We start from the raw sequence: 10,863 nt of genomic DNA, 5'->3' as shown, positions 1-10,863 counted from the left end.
CCTACTGACTTGCAGTTCCTTTGGAAGGAGTAAATCCTAAGAGTAGGAGTGAGCCTAGTACGGGTGAGTAGGGACATTTCCAGCCTAGTCCAAGGTCTGAAGCAAGCAGTCAAGTCAGTTCTAAGTTTAACAGTCTAAATTCTTAATCCTGTCCCAAACCTAAATATGGGGTGTCTGCTATAATCTGGATATTTGTGCACCAGGTTTTAGAACAGCTGGGTGATAGAGCAACTTAACTTTGCACATCATTTCCACCTGTCACTCATATTCAGAGGTCCACTTCTTCATAACCCACATATATATTTGTGTGTGTGTGCAGTTTGTTTTAAGGTTTGCCCAATTGTGCCACAGACTTCTCATGTGGGACCACCCTCCTCACTTCCGGGAAGAAAACACTCATAGTAAAGTTCCTTAAGCCCCTAGATCAAATGAGAAGAAATTCCTGGGCCTTGACTCCGGAACTGGAAGAAACAGCGCTGAAGACACTGAGCAGTAGTTACAGAGCAAGTCACCTCTGCTTTGGATTTTCTGAAGCTTTGGTGTTTTCGCTATTTTCCTGTTTTGGTAAACAAAATCTCCAAAGAGTTAGAAGCTGCCCTGCAACGCCCAAAGCTGCCCTGAGGCAGGCTTCCAACAGGACATCCCTACCCGCTGCTTTGACAGGCCGGCTGCTTTGATCTCCCTCCTTCCGCCGCAAGTCTCCCCCTGGCTACCGCAGCCCTGGGGCTCAGCTCAGCCACTGCGCTGTGTAGGCCGTGCTCCCTGAGCTCTAGCCCTCCAGCCGCAGTGCACCACCTTCGCCCGAACGCGCGTGCGCACGAGCAGGGCGGGAGCCGGTCCAGAGGAGGCGGGGCAGAAATCGGCAGCTCATTGGCTGTCTCTGGAAGGCCACGCCCGACGGTGGCCGAGGCGCCGGGCCGGCCACGTTGCGAGCTGGTACGGGCCACGCCTGAGCCTGAAGTGAGTGAGGTAAGCAGTGCGGCCCGGTGGGCGGTCGGCGGGCAGCCGCTGCCGGGTGGGTGGCAGTCGGGTCGCGGCCACCTGCAGCCGTGGTCAGTGGGGCCGAGGGAGGTCGAGCCTCAAGGTCCTTCTGTGGCCAGGGCCGCGGCGTGATGCGGGTAGGGCACAGGACCGTCCTGCCCACCGGGTTCTGGCGGATCTGCGTGCCCAGCTTCGGGAGGACCGGGCCTCGAGAGGTTCGCGAACTCCGGGCGCCGCGGCAGGCTGGCTGTGGTGGGGCTCGGCCGCGGCCGGAGAGATCCGGCTGGCTTCCCTGAGGCAGGGTGCAGGTGTCCCCATTTCCTTTACCGGGTGCCTGGTCCGGCCAGCACAGGACATTCTGGTGGTCTGCCTGGCCTGGGGTGGCCTCCTCATTCCCTGAGACTCAGATGCAGATCATGCCACTGTAATGCAAAGGCTTATGGGTGAGCAGAACCTGTTTTCTGACCCAGGTCTCTGGCTCTGAAGATAGTTTATCTTTACGTTTTAAAATGCCCAGCAGCCAGGCGGAGATTTGCAGGCACCCGCTGTGGTACAGCATTTAAAGACAGTTGGTTTCAGCCCTGACGCCCTGGCTGCTCGGTTTAGTTCCTGAATTCAGAGGTTTTGAATTCAGTGAAGTCATCCTGCCAGTTATGCGGTCCTTGACTCAGTCACTGCACACTTTTTTCAAGAATTCCTTGATCAGGGTTGTACCAGGTGCTAAAATCGACATTCCCCCTTCTTTCTTCCGTTTATATGCCTCTTCTGAGTTTACAAGTTTGAGATGGATTTTTTTTTTTATTGATGGTCCATTTTCAGGTTCTAGATTTAAGTGCAAAAGATGGAGCTCTTTAGGACTTTATTTTCATTTTCCATATACCTTCTAATAAGCCTTAAAATATAGTCACCCTGAGGGATAATCCTACTAATTTTACCCCTGAAAACCACAGAATGGCTTCCTGTCTGAAAAGCGAGGGGATGCAGTTACAAGTGTTGTTCTGTAATTTTGAAATGTTCAAGGAAAGATGAGCATGCAACATATACATGTTACCTGAACTGTGTTAGCAGTTGGGAACCAATTATATTAAAAGCATAGGATGTGTTTATTTATTGTAATGTTCAATGACAACTGATTCTGTACACATTCACTTTTGACTAGCAAGTGCCTGGTTACGATTTTTGTTGACATCCAGTTCCTGTAAAGAAAGCATCATGGCTTATCTAAATTTTGAAGTGTAATAATCATGAACTTTTCAATGTTTCATTTAAAGATCCTGTTTGCAAAGCATTTGACTTGCTTTGGTAATTAGTGATGGCTAAAACATCTGCTTTATTTAGTTATGCTGGTATCATTTCCATTGCTTCTTTGTCAATATCATGTCTTTTTTTAAACATTTATTGTATCAAGTTAGCATTTGATGGGTTTTAATTGCTTCATGACTCTAATTGAGGTCTGATAACCAAAAAGTAAATAAGTTGTTACTTTGAGGTAAAAAATACCTGTAGAGATATGTTTCTCACATGGTACTTACAAGTAGATCAGTTTACCTTTTTCAAGACATAAAATAATTTTAAAAGTAATTTTGCTGATATAGCCTCATGATGTGTTTGGACATTGTCCTTAAACCATTCGTTGAATTAATATCAGTATTGGGGTGTAAATTTGTATAGTATTATCTAAAAAAACCCTAAGAGCTGTTTAATATAATAAAATATAGCATAGATTTATAAATATAAATATAAATCTGGGGTTCATAATTAGTAAATTATAATAATAAATATATTAATAATGAATCAATAAGTTTGGTAGAACTTATGTGTACCATTTCCATTATAGGAAACAAGAATTGCTAAGCTAATAGGACAAGTGATGTTTGTCAGTTTTCTCTATTTAAATTATTTCAAACAGCAAACTTCTTCAATGATGTAGAAGATTCCATTTATTTTCAAATGATAGATTAAAACATTTTTAAGTATAGTCTCATAATTTTTTAATTTGTAAGTCACACTGAAAGTAATAAGATGGCATTTGTGGTTTTTAACATTTTGCTAATTTATATTTTCTTTCATTCAGCCTAGGTATATATGTATTTATTTGCTTTTTGTTTAGTTATGTAGTAGTGGATGATGTTGAATTTTTGATTTTCCTGTCTCAACCTACCCAGTGCTGGAATTGGAATTATACGCATGTGCCCATCTTCCCAGGATTATGCTACTTGGAATTGAATTTAGTGGCCAGAATACCTTTTTTTTTTTTAAGATTTATTTTTAATTATGTGTATGTGTTTGTGTTTCTTTGTGTGGGCATGTGCAAATGTGTACAGGTGCCTACAGAAGCCAGTGGTGTGAGATTCCCCCTGAAGCTGGGGTTACAAGCAGTTATGTGCCCCTTGAGTGAGTGCTGGGAACCCAACCCAGTTTCTCTGCAAGAGCATTGTGCACCCTTAATCTCTGAGGCATGTCTCCATCCCCCTGAGTACTTTGATTATACAGACACTCCTTAACTAATGAAGAGGTTATAGCCCAATAAACTTATTGTAAATTGATAATATTGTACATCAGAAAAACATTTAAGGACTGGGAAAATAGCTCAGGGGATAAAGTGCCTTGGAGTTCAGATCCCTAGCACCCATGTAAATGTTTAGCAGGTGGGAGCCTATAGTCTCAACACTCTGGATCTCCTGGAGGCAGGAGATCCTGGGGCTAGCTAACTATCTTGACTAGCCAGAATTGACCAGCTTGTGTTCAGTGAGAAACCTTGCCTCAATAAATAATGTGGAGAGTAAGCAAGGAAAGAGTTGATGTCAACTTAAGGTCTCCACATATATGAGTACATGCCACACCTATACATGCAAACACACACACACGTATGCCACACACACATATACTTGCCAAAGAAAAAGATTAGAATAAGAATCCATTAAAAAAGATATGTTAAGAGCATTTGTTGCTCTTCCAGAGGGACCTGGGTATGGCTTTCAGGACTCACATGGTGGCTCACAGCTGCCTGTAACTCTAGATCCAGGGGGACCTGCACTCACATGGTGCACATAAATACACTTAGGCTCACACATACACATTAAAAAAAATCTTTTAAAAATTCATTTAATATCACTGAGGAGGGACTGGAGAGATGGCTTGGCAGTTAAGAGCATTGGTTGTTCTTGCAGAAGACTTGGGTTCGTATCCTAGTACCAACATGGCGGCTAACAACCATAACTCCAGTTCCAGGGAATCTGATGCCCTCTTCTGTCCTCTGCAGGCATTGTACAACACGGGTGCACTTGCATACATGTACACAATACATAAAAATTAGGCAAAAAAAAAAAAAGAACTCAGGAGATGTTCCCTCAGTAAAGTGAGTGTTGCAGTCATGAGGACCTCAGTTATGTCTTTAGAACCCATGTTAAAAAAAGGTTGTGGTGGTACATGCCTTTAACCCTACTTAGGAGGCAGATGGATATGGATCTCAGTGAGATTGAGGTCAGGGTCAGCCTGGTCAGCATTAGTGAGTTCCAGAAAGACCCTGTCTCAGAAAAAAAAATCTGGGTGTGGTACGTTGTGCTTGTAATTCCGGAAGAGGGAAACTAACCTATTTGGTGAGTTGGTGAGTTCCAGGCCAGTGATAGACCTTCTGTCAAACAGAAGGTACACGCTACCTGAGGAATGACAGCTAAGGTTGACCCCTGGCCTCTACCTGCACATGTACATGTGCACACATCAATGCAAGCCCTCACAGGTGCATTCGTACTCACATACAATACATTTAGTATGCCTACTTTACTCATTATACTTTAGAATATGGGCTGTTTATCCTTGTGATCCAGTGGTTGACTGGGAGCTGCTGCTTGCCGCTACTTCCCATTGAGCCCAGCCTCTCGTGCCACATATTGCTAGCCTAGGCAAAGATCAAAATCAAAATTTGAGGTATAGTTTCTAGAGAATGTGTGTTGCCTTCACACCCTTGTGAAGTTGAAAAATTGTTAGACTCTTCTAAGTCAAAGAGTGTTTAAGATTTCAGCAGCTTTGACTTTAATTTCTGGGAGCTGTAGAGCCTATTTATAGTCTCAGGTACTTGGAAGGATGAAGCAGGAACAACATCTGAACCCAAGATTTTTCAAGACTGCAGACATTTTGCAGAAACAAAGAAACAAAAATACTGCTCAACCAGGACTCTGATAAGCATACGTGCATCTGTTGCTAAATCTTTTTGCAACAGATGGAGGCTACTGCATAACTGCACAACTAGTCAGACACAGAGAACATGTGTCTGAGAGATGCCCAGTATGAAGTGACACATCTACAGTTGAACCTCTACAACTAAGGCTCATGGAACATAGTGGAACAAGGGGTAGAGAGAAAACTAATGCATCCCTCCACTCTCACCAGTAAAGCTTCCTTATACAACAGAGTGTGATGCACACAGAAGGTCACAACTGGCCAACTTTTAAAGAATAAGAGATTGTAGAGTGTAGGATAGGACTACCATATGGACCCTTACCTACCCATGGCTCAGGGACCATTGTGGAAGAAGAGGCAGAAAGATTGTAAGAGCCAGGGCTAACACAGGGAAGCAGAGTCTTTCAGCCACTGGAAATGCACATGTGAACTTGTGGCAATGGTGGGCATCGAGCACAGGACTCATGCCAACTCAATTAAACAAGGGCCCAAAGGAGAGGAGAGAAATGGGTGGTGGGCTGGCACTAGGCAGAACACTATTGGAGACTGATTACTGCTGGATGAGGGAGAGTGTGCCTTATGTACAATCTCTAGATGGACTGACTAGACTCCAGTGGATGAATTTATACTGAAGGACATTTGGGTACAAATGCTTGACTGTATGGGACTTAACATGTATGGCAAACTACATGAGCTCTGGTGATGGGATAGGGGAGGCATAAATGGTCTAAACTTGATTAAGAGCTGCTGTGTAAAATCACAAAAGCTCAATGAAAATATGTATTAAAAATGAAAGTTGTACAATTCCCCATTGCTTATGATGGGAAAACATTTAAAAATATATGTATATGTATGTTTTGCCTGCATGTTTGTATAAATGCACCCATGTGTATGATGCCTGCAGATGCCAGAAGAGGGTATCAGAGCTCCTGGAACTGGAGTTGTACACAATTGTTAGCCTCCATGTGTGTGCTAAGAGCTGAAACCTGGGTCCCCTGTAAGAGCAGAGCAGTCAGGACTCTGTTTATCTTTTATTTATTTATTTATTTTTCAGTCTTTTTGAGACAGGGTCTGTCTCCCTGTAGCCCTGGCTGGCCTGGAACTTGCTATGTAGACCAAGCTGGCCTCGAACTCACAGAGATCCACCTACCTCTGCTTCTCAAGTGCTGGGACTAAAGGCATGCACCACTGCACCCAGCTGTCAGTACTCTGTTTAAAATTATTTTTATTTTTTGTTTTTATATGTATGAGTGTATTGCTTGCATGTGTGTTATGTTAGTGTACCCATGTTGTGCAAAGCCTGCAAAGGTCAGAAGAAAACATTGGAGCCCCTGGAACTATAGTTATGGACAGTTGTTAGCACCATGTGGATCCTGACAATCAAACCTCGGTCGTCTGCAAAAACAATCAGCGCTCTTAACCACTGAACCATGTCTCCAGCCCCAGCAGTCAGTACTCTTAACTGCTGAGCTATCTCTCTCCACCTCTGGAAAACATTTTTTTTTTTTTTTAGACCAAAGTAATGTGAGACTCCAAACTGCATATTCTATTTGTCTTTTAATGATTTATCTTTTCACTTGTGTGGGGATCAGTGAAGCTCTTAAGCTGAGTATTTTAGTTCTTTTTAGTGCTCCACAATATATCTGCCAATCTCTATTCAGTCAGCTTGCTAGTTCAGCTGATAAGTGTGTAGATGAAAGTTATGACTTTGAGTATTATAATTGTAGTTCTGTGTCCTGACTGCCAAGTATATACCATTCCCTCCTCTCATGACAAACCTTTCTTTTTGGACGACCTGCTTTTCAAATGTACTTTAAATTTTAGTCTTAACAGTCTTTGAGCATGTTGGTTTGTAAAACCAAAACTTAAGTGTTTAGTATATATTTCTAGGACAAACATGCTAGTGAGAGGAATATATTAAAGTTATTTTGAGATATTGGAGCGTCTGAGTAAAATAGGACTTTTATATTTTGCGTAGGTGCGTGTGCATGTTTATGTGTGTAACTGCAGGTAAGCTATGCCATGGGACACATTGGAGATCAGCGGTTAGAGGGTAACCTCAGAGGTTGGTCCTTGCCTTCTACTTTGTTTGAGATAGTCTCTTGTTCTCTGCTCTGTACTTCAGGCTATGTGGTCTGTGAACCTCCATTCAGCTTTGTAAGGGTTCTTGTAATCCTTAGGACCTCATGCTCATGTGGCAAGCACTTCATGCATTCAGCCATCTTCTCAGCCCCATAAATAGAACTTTAAAAGAGTCATAGATAGTGAAGATTATGTATTCTTTTCTTTTTTAAAAATGTATTCTTTCTTTCAATAAGACAGCAAGTCTCTCAGATCACTATCTTTTCATCAAGGAACTTAGATTGCATGTCAGTCTCATACATAGAAAGATACAATGCAGTGAATATTCTAATCAAATGTAAATATAGAGTGCAGGGTATGTGAGGTTTAGGAAATTCAGACAAAATTTGTCTGAACTGAATTTTGAAGGTGAATAAGAATTAGTTGGTGAGGAGAGAAGGTAGGACATTTGGGCACAGGAAAGCAACAAGGACAGACAGGTGATTCAGAACATAGACATGTAGTGTGTTGAAGAACAGAGACATGAATGAGGTTCAGTAAGTCAACATGGGCCAAATTGTGAAGAGCCCTTTTTCCTGCTGTGTTAAAAAGTCCTTGGGTCTGGAGAGATGGCTCAGCAGATAAGAACGCTGACTGTTCTTGCAGAAGACCCGGGTTCAAATCCTAGCACCCACATGGCAGCTAACAACTGTCTGTAACTCCAGTTCCAGGGGATCTGACAGTCTCTTCTGTCCTCTGCAGGCATTGCATGACATGGGTGTACTTACCTACATGCAGGCAATACATGCATACACATAAAATAAAAAAAACATAGTAAGTAAAATATTTTTTAAAAAAGTCCTGGAAGCTGTGGTGAGCTGTAAAAAATTTTATTTAAAAATTTTTTTCATTTATTTTGTGGGTACACTCGTAGTGGTGTGTGTGTGTGTGTGTGTGTGTGTGTGTGTGTGTGTGTGTGTGAAGGTCAGAAGACAAATAGTGGGAGATGGTTTTCTTCTGGTCTTGGAGTTAGAACTCAGGTCACTAGACTGGTGGCATGCACCTTAACCTGCTGAGTCATGTAGTCAGCCCTACAAGTATGAAATTTTAAGTGGAAGAAATTTAAGATCAGCTTCATGAAATAGTGTGAGGAATGAGTTACAGCAGAATAATATAGAAATGCCTTCCGGGGATCTATCCTTTTGTGAAGGCAAGGAATGCAGTAAAACTTGGGACCATAGGATGGAATTGCAGTAAATTGGGGTTGGCTAAGCTGGTGCCCAATTAGATGTGGGGAATGACGAAGGTGGCGCCAAGGATTTCTCGTTGGTTTATGACTTCTAGGAGTCATATGAGGAGCTTCAGATGGCTCAGGAAAATATCTGTCTTGGCTTTGGACCACACAATTGGTGCTGTTGAGTGGGCTGCTTTGGTCTGGAGGTGGGGAGGGGATTTGTGCAGAAGGTGTGAGGATGTTTTTGGCATGTAGGTAGGGAAAACAGAATGAGATTGTAAGTGATCCTCCAGAGAGTTTGGGATGTTAAACAAGACAAAAGATAAACCCTTGGAAGCACCTCCATATAAAGAAGATGATCCAGCAAAACATTTTACAACAGAGAAGATGGGAGTGGGGGAGGTGGGAGTTGGGGTTGGGGGGTGGAGATTGGAGAAGGAAGGATAGGCATCTATTAAGTTCCATAAGAGATGGGGAGAACTGCTAAAGAGATCTTGGGAAAGTTTGCCAGAGAGATAAGGATCGTATTCATTTGTGATAATATTAGTTCTTTTAAACTGTGACTCTGTAGCAAAATTCAGTAGAGCCCAAGTTAAAGAGTTGACTTGATCTAGCATTTAGCTTTTGTACATACATATGTAGGAGCACAGGGAATTAAAAACATTTGCAAGGTAATGATCAAAGTAATGGAATGTAAGGTTTAGATTGGATTGGATGGTGTGATGAAGCCAGAAAGAGGGTGAAAAGCTGAGAGAAAGTAATTGGTATAAGTAATTGAAAGTTGGTAAGAGCCAGCGATGGTTCGGGGTAGAAGTACTTGCCACGCAAACCTGACAACAGCCTGAATTCCTCCTGGGATCCCACAGTGAAAGGAGAGAACTGACTTCTAAAAAAGTCCTATGACTTCTACTATGCCATGGTATGTGTGCATGCACACACAAACATCACACACAGTAAAGAAAAAGTCAGTATGAAATTGCTTGTAGGTGTAAGAGAAATAGCTAGTGCCAGGTGTGGTGGTGTACACCTTTAATCCCAGCACTCAGGAGGGAGAGGCAGGCTGATCTCTGGTCTACATAGGGAGTCTCAGGCCAGCTGGGGCTACAGGGAGAGGTTCTCCCTGTCTTAAAAAGACCAGGAAAAAAAAAAAAAAAAAAAAAAAAAAAAAGAGGTAGCTAAAAAAGACAGAGAATACTTTGTGATCAGAGGGGAGTACAGATGGTCCTCAACTTACAATAATTCAGTTTGGGAATTTTCAAGTGTGAAAGCAATATTGATTCAGAAGAAACATTGCTTTGAGTTTTGATTTTTCTCCAGCTTAATGCTATGTAGCATGTCCCTCAAAAGGCTGGACAGTGGCAATGAGATATGTTGAGATAGAACCTCAATGAGGGAGTATCTATATTAGAATTTAAGATTTTAGGTGTGTTGTAGTGCACACCTTTAATCACAACACCCAGGAGGCAGAAGTGGGCCAACTGAGGCTACAGGGAGACCCTGTATCAATGATACTCTGAAAAAAAAAAAAAAAAAAAAAAAAAAAAAAAAAAAAAAAAAAGAAAAAAAGTGATTCAAGGGACTGGCTCAGTTTGTAAAGTGCCTGATGAGCAATATGAAGACCTGAGATCCAGTCTCCAGCACTTGTAAAAACTGAGTGTGGAAAGCAGTGTGGAGAACTCTTAAACTACAAATGAACCTACCATTTGACCCAATCATACCTCTCCTTGGCACATACCCAAAGAACTCATCTTATTGCAGAGACACTTGTACATCCATGTTTGTTGCTGCTCTTTTCACAATAGCTAAGAGATGGAAGCAACCTAAGTGTCCCTCAATTGATGAGTGGATAATGAAAATGTGGTTCATATATACGATGGAGTTTTACTCAGCAGTAAAGAAAGATATGAAATCATGAAATTTGCAGGTAAATGGATGGAACTATACTAAGTGAAGTAACCCAGACTCAGAAAAAAAAAATCGACATATGTTCTCCCTCATATGTGGATTCTAGAACCAAACCCTGATAAGTGAGTATGTATCCAGACATAACTACAGGAACCAGGATAATGGAAAGGAACCTGGGAGGTAAAGGAAAAGAAAGAACCTGGTAGAGAACAGTAGGAAACAGGCCTTAATAAGGTAGATATGGATAAATATTGGGTTAGTTTAAGGGAAGGGGAAGGGAAGGGTATACAAGGAACCTAGAGGATAAAGGGAAAGAAGGAGCTCAAGAGAGGTAGGACCATAGGAGAAGGGTATTATTAAGGGGGAAAGGGGGGAAATGGGGGCACCTTAATTGGGGAAACCATGATGGAGGTCTTAGACAATGCGAGAGATAAATAATGCCTAACTAGTTTAAAAACCAGAAGGAACCATATTAGTCCAACAACCTACTGACAAATTATACA

General features: G+C 42.1%; 1 protein-coding gene across 3 annotated transcripts in view; it reads left to right on the top strand.

The window, feature by feature from the left end:
• The first annotated feature begins 908 nt into the window (after positions 1 to 908).
• Focad (focadhesin) overlaps positions 909 to 10,863 on the top strand; it is a 399,091-nt gene continuing 389,136 nt past the window's right edge. For all 3 annotated transcript variants that reach the window (XM_008845526.3, XM_008845525.3, XM_008845523.3), the window contains exon 1: positions 909 to 969. The gene's annotated coding sequence lies outside the window, so the exon portion shown is untranslated. The remainder of the gene's footprint in view (positions 970 to 10,863) is intronic.

This window comes from Nannospalax galili, unplaced genomic scaffold (assembly GCF_000622305.1).
Source record: "Nannospalax galili isolate Female #2095 unplaced genomic scaffold, S.galili_v1.0 scaffold1082, whole genome shotgun sequence".
NCBI lineage: Eukaryota > Metazoa > Chordata > Mammalia > Rodentia > Spalacidae > Nannospalax > Nannospalax galili.
The sequence above is the reverse complement of the archived record's forward strand: the minus strand, read 5'-3'. Positions and strand labels throughout refer to the sequence as shown.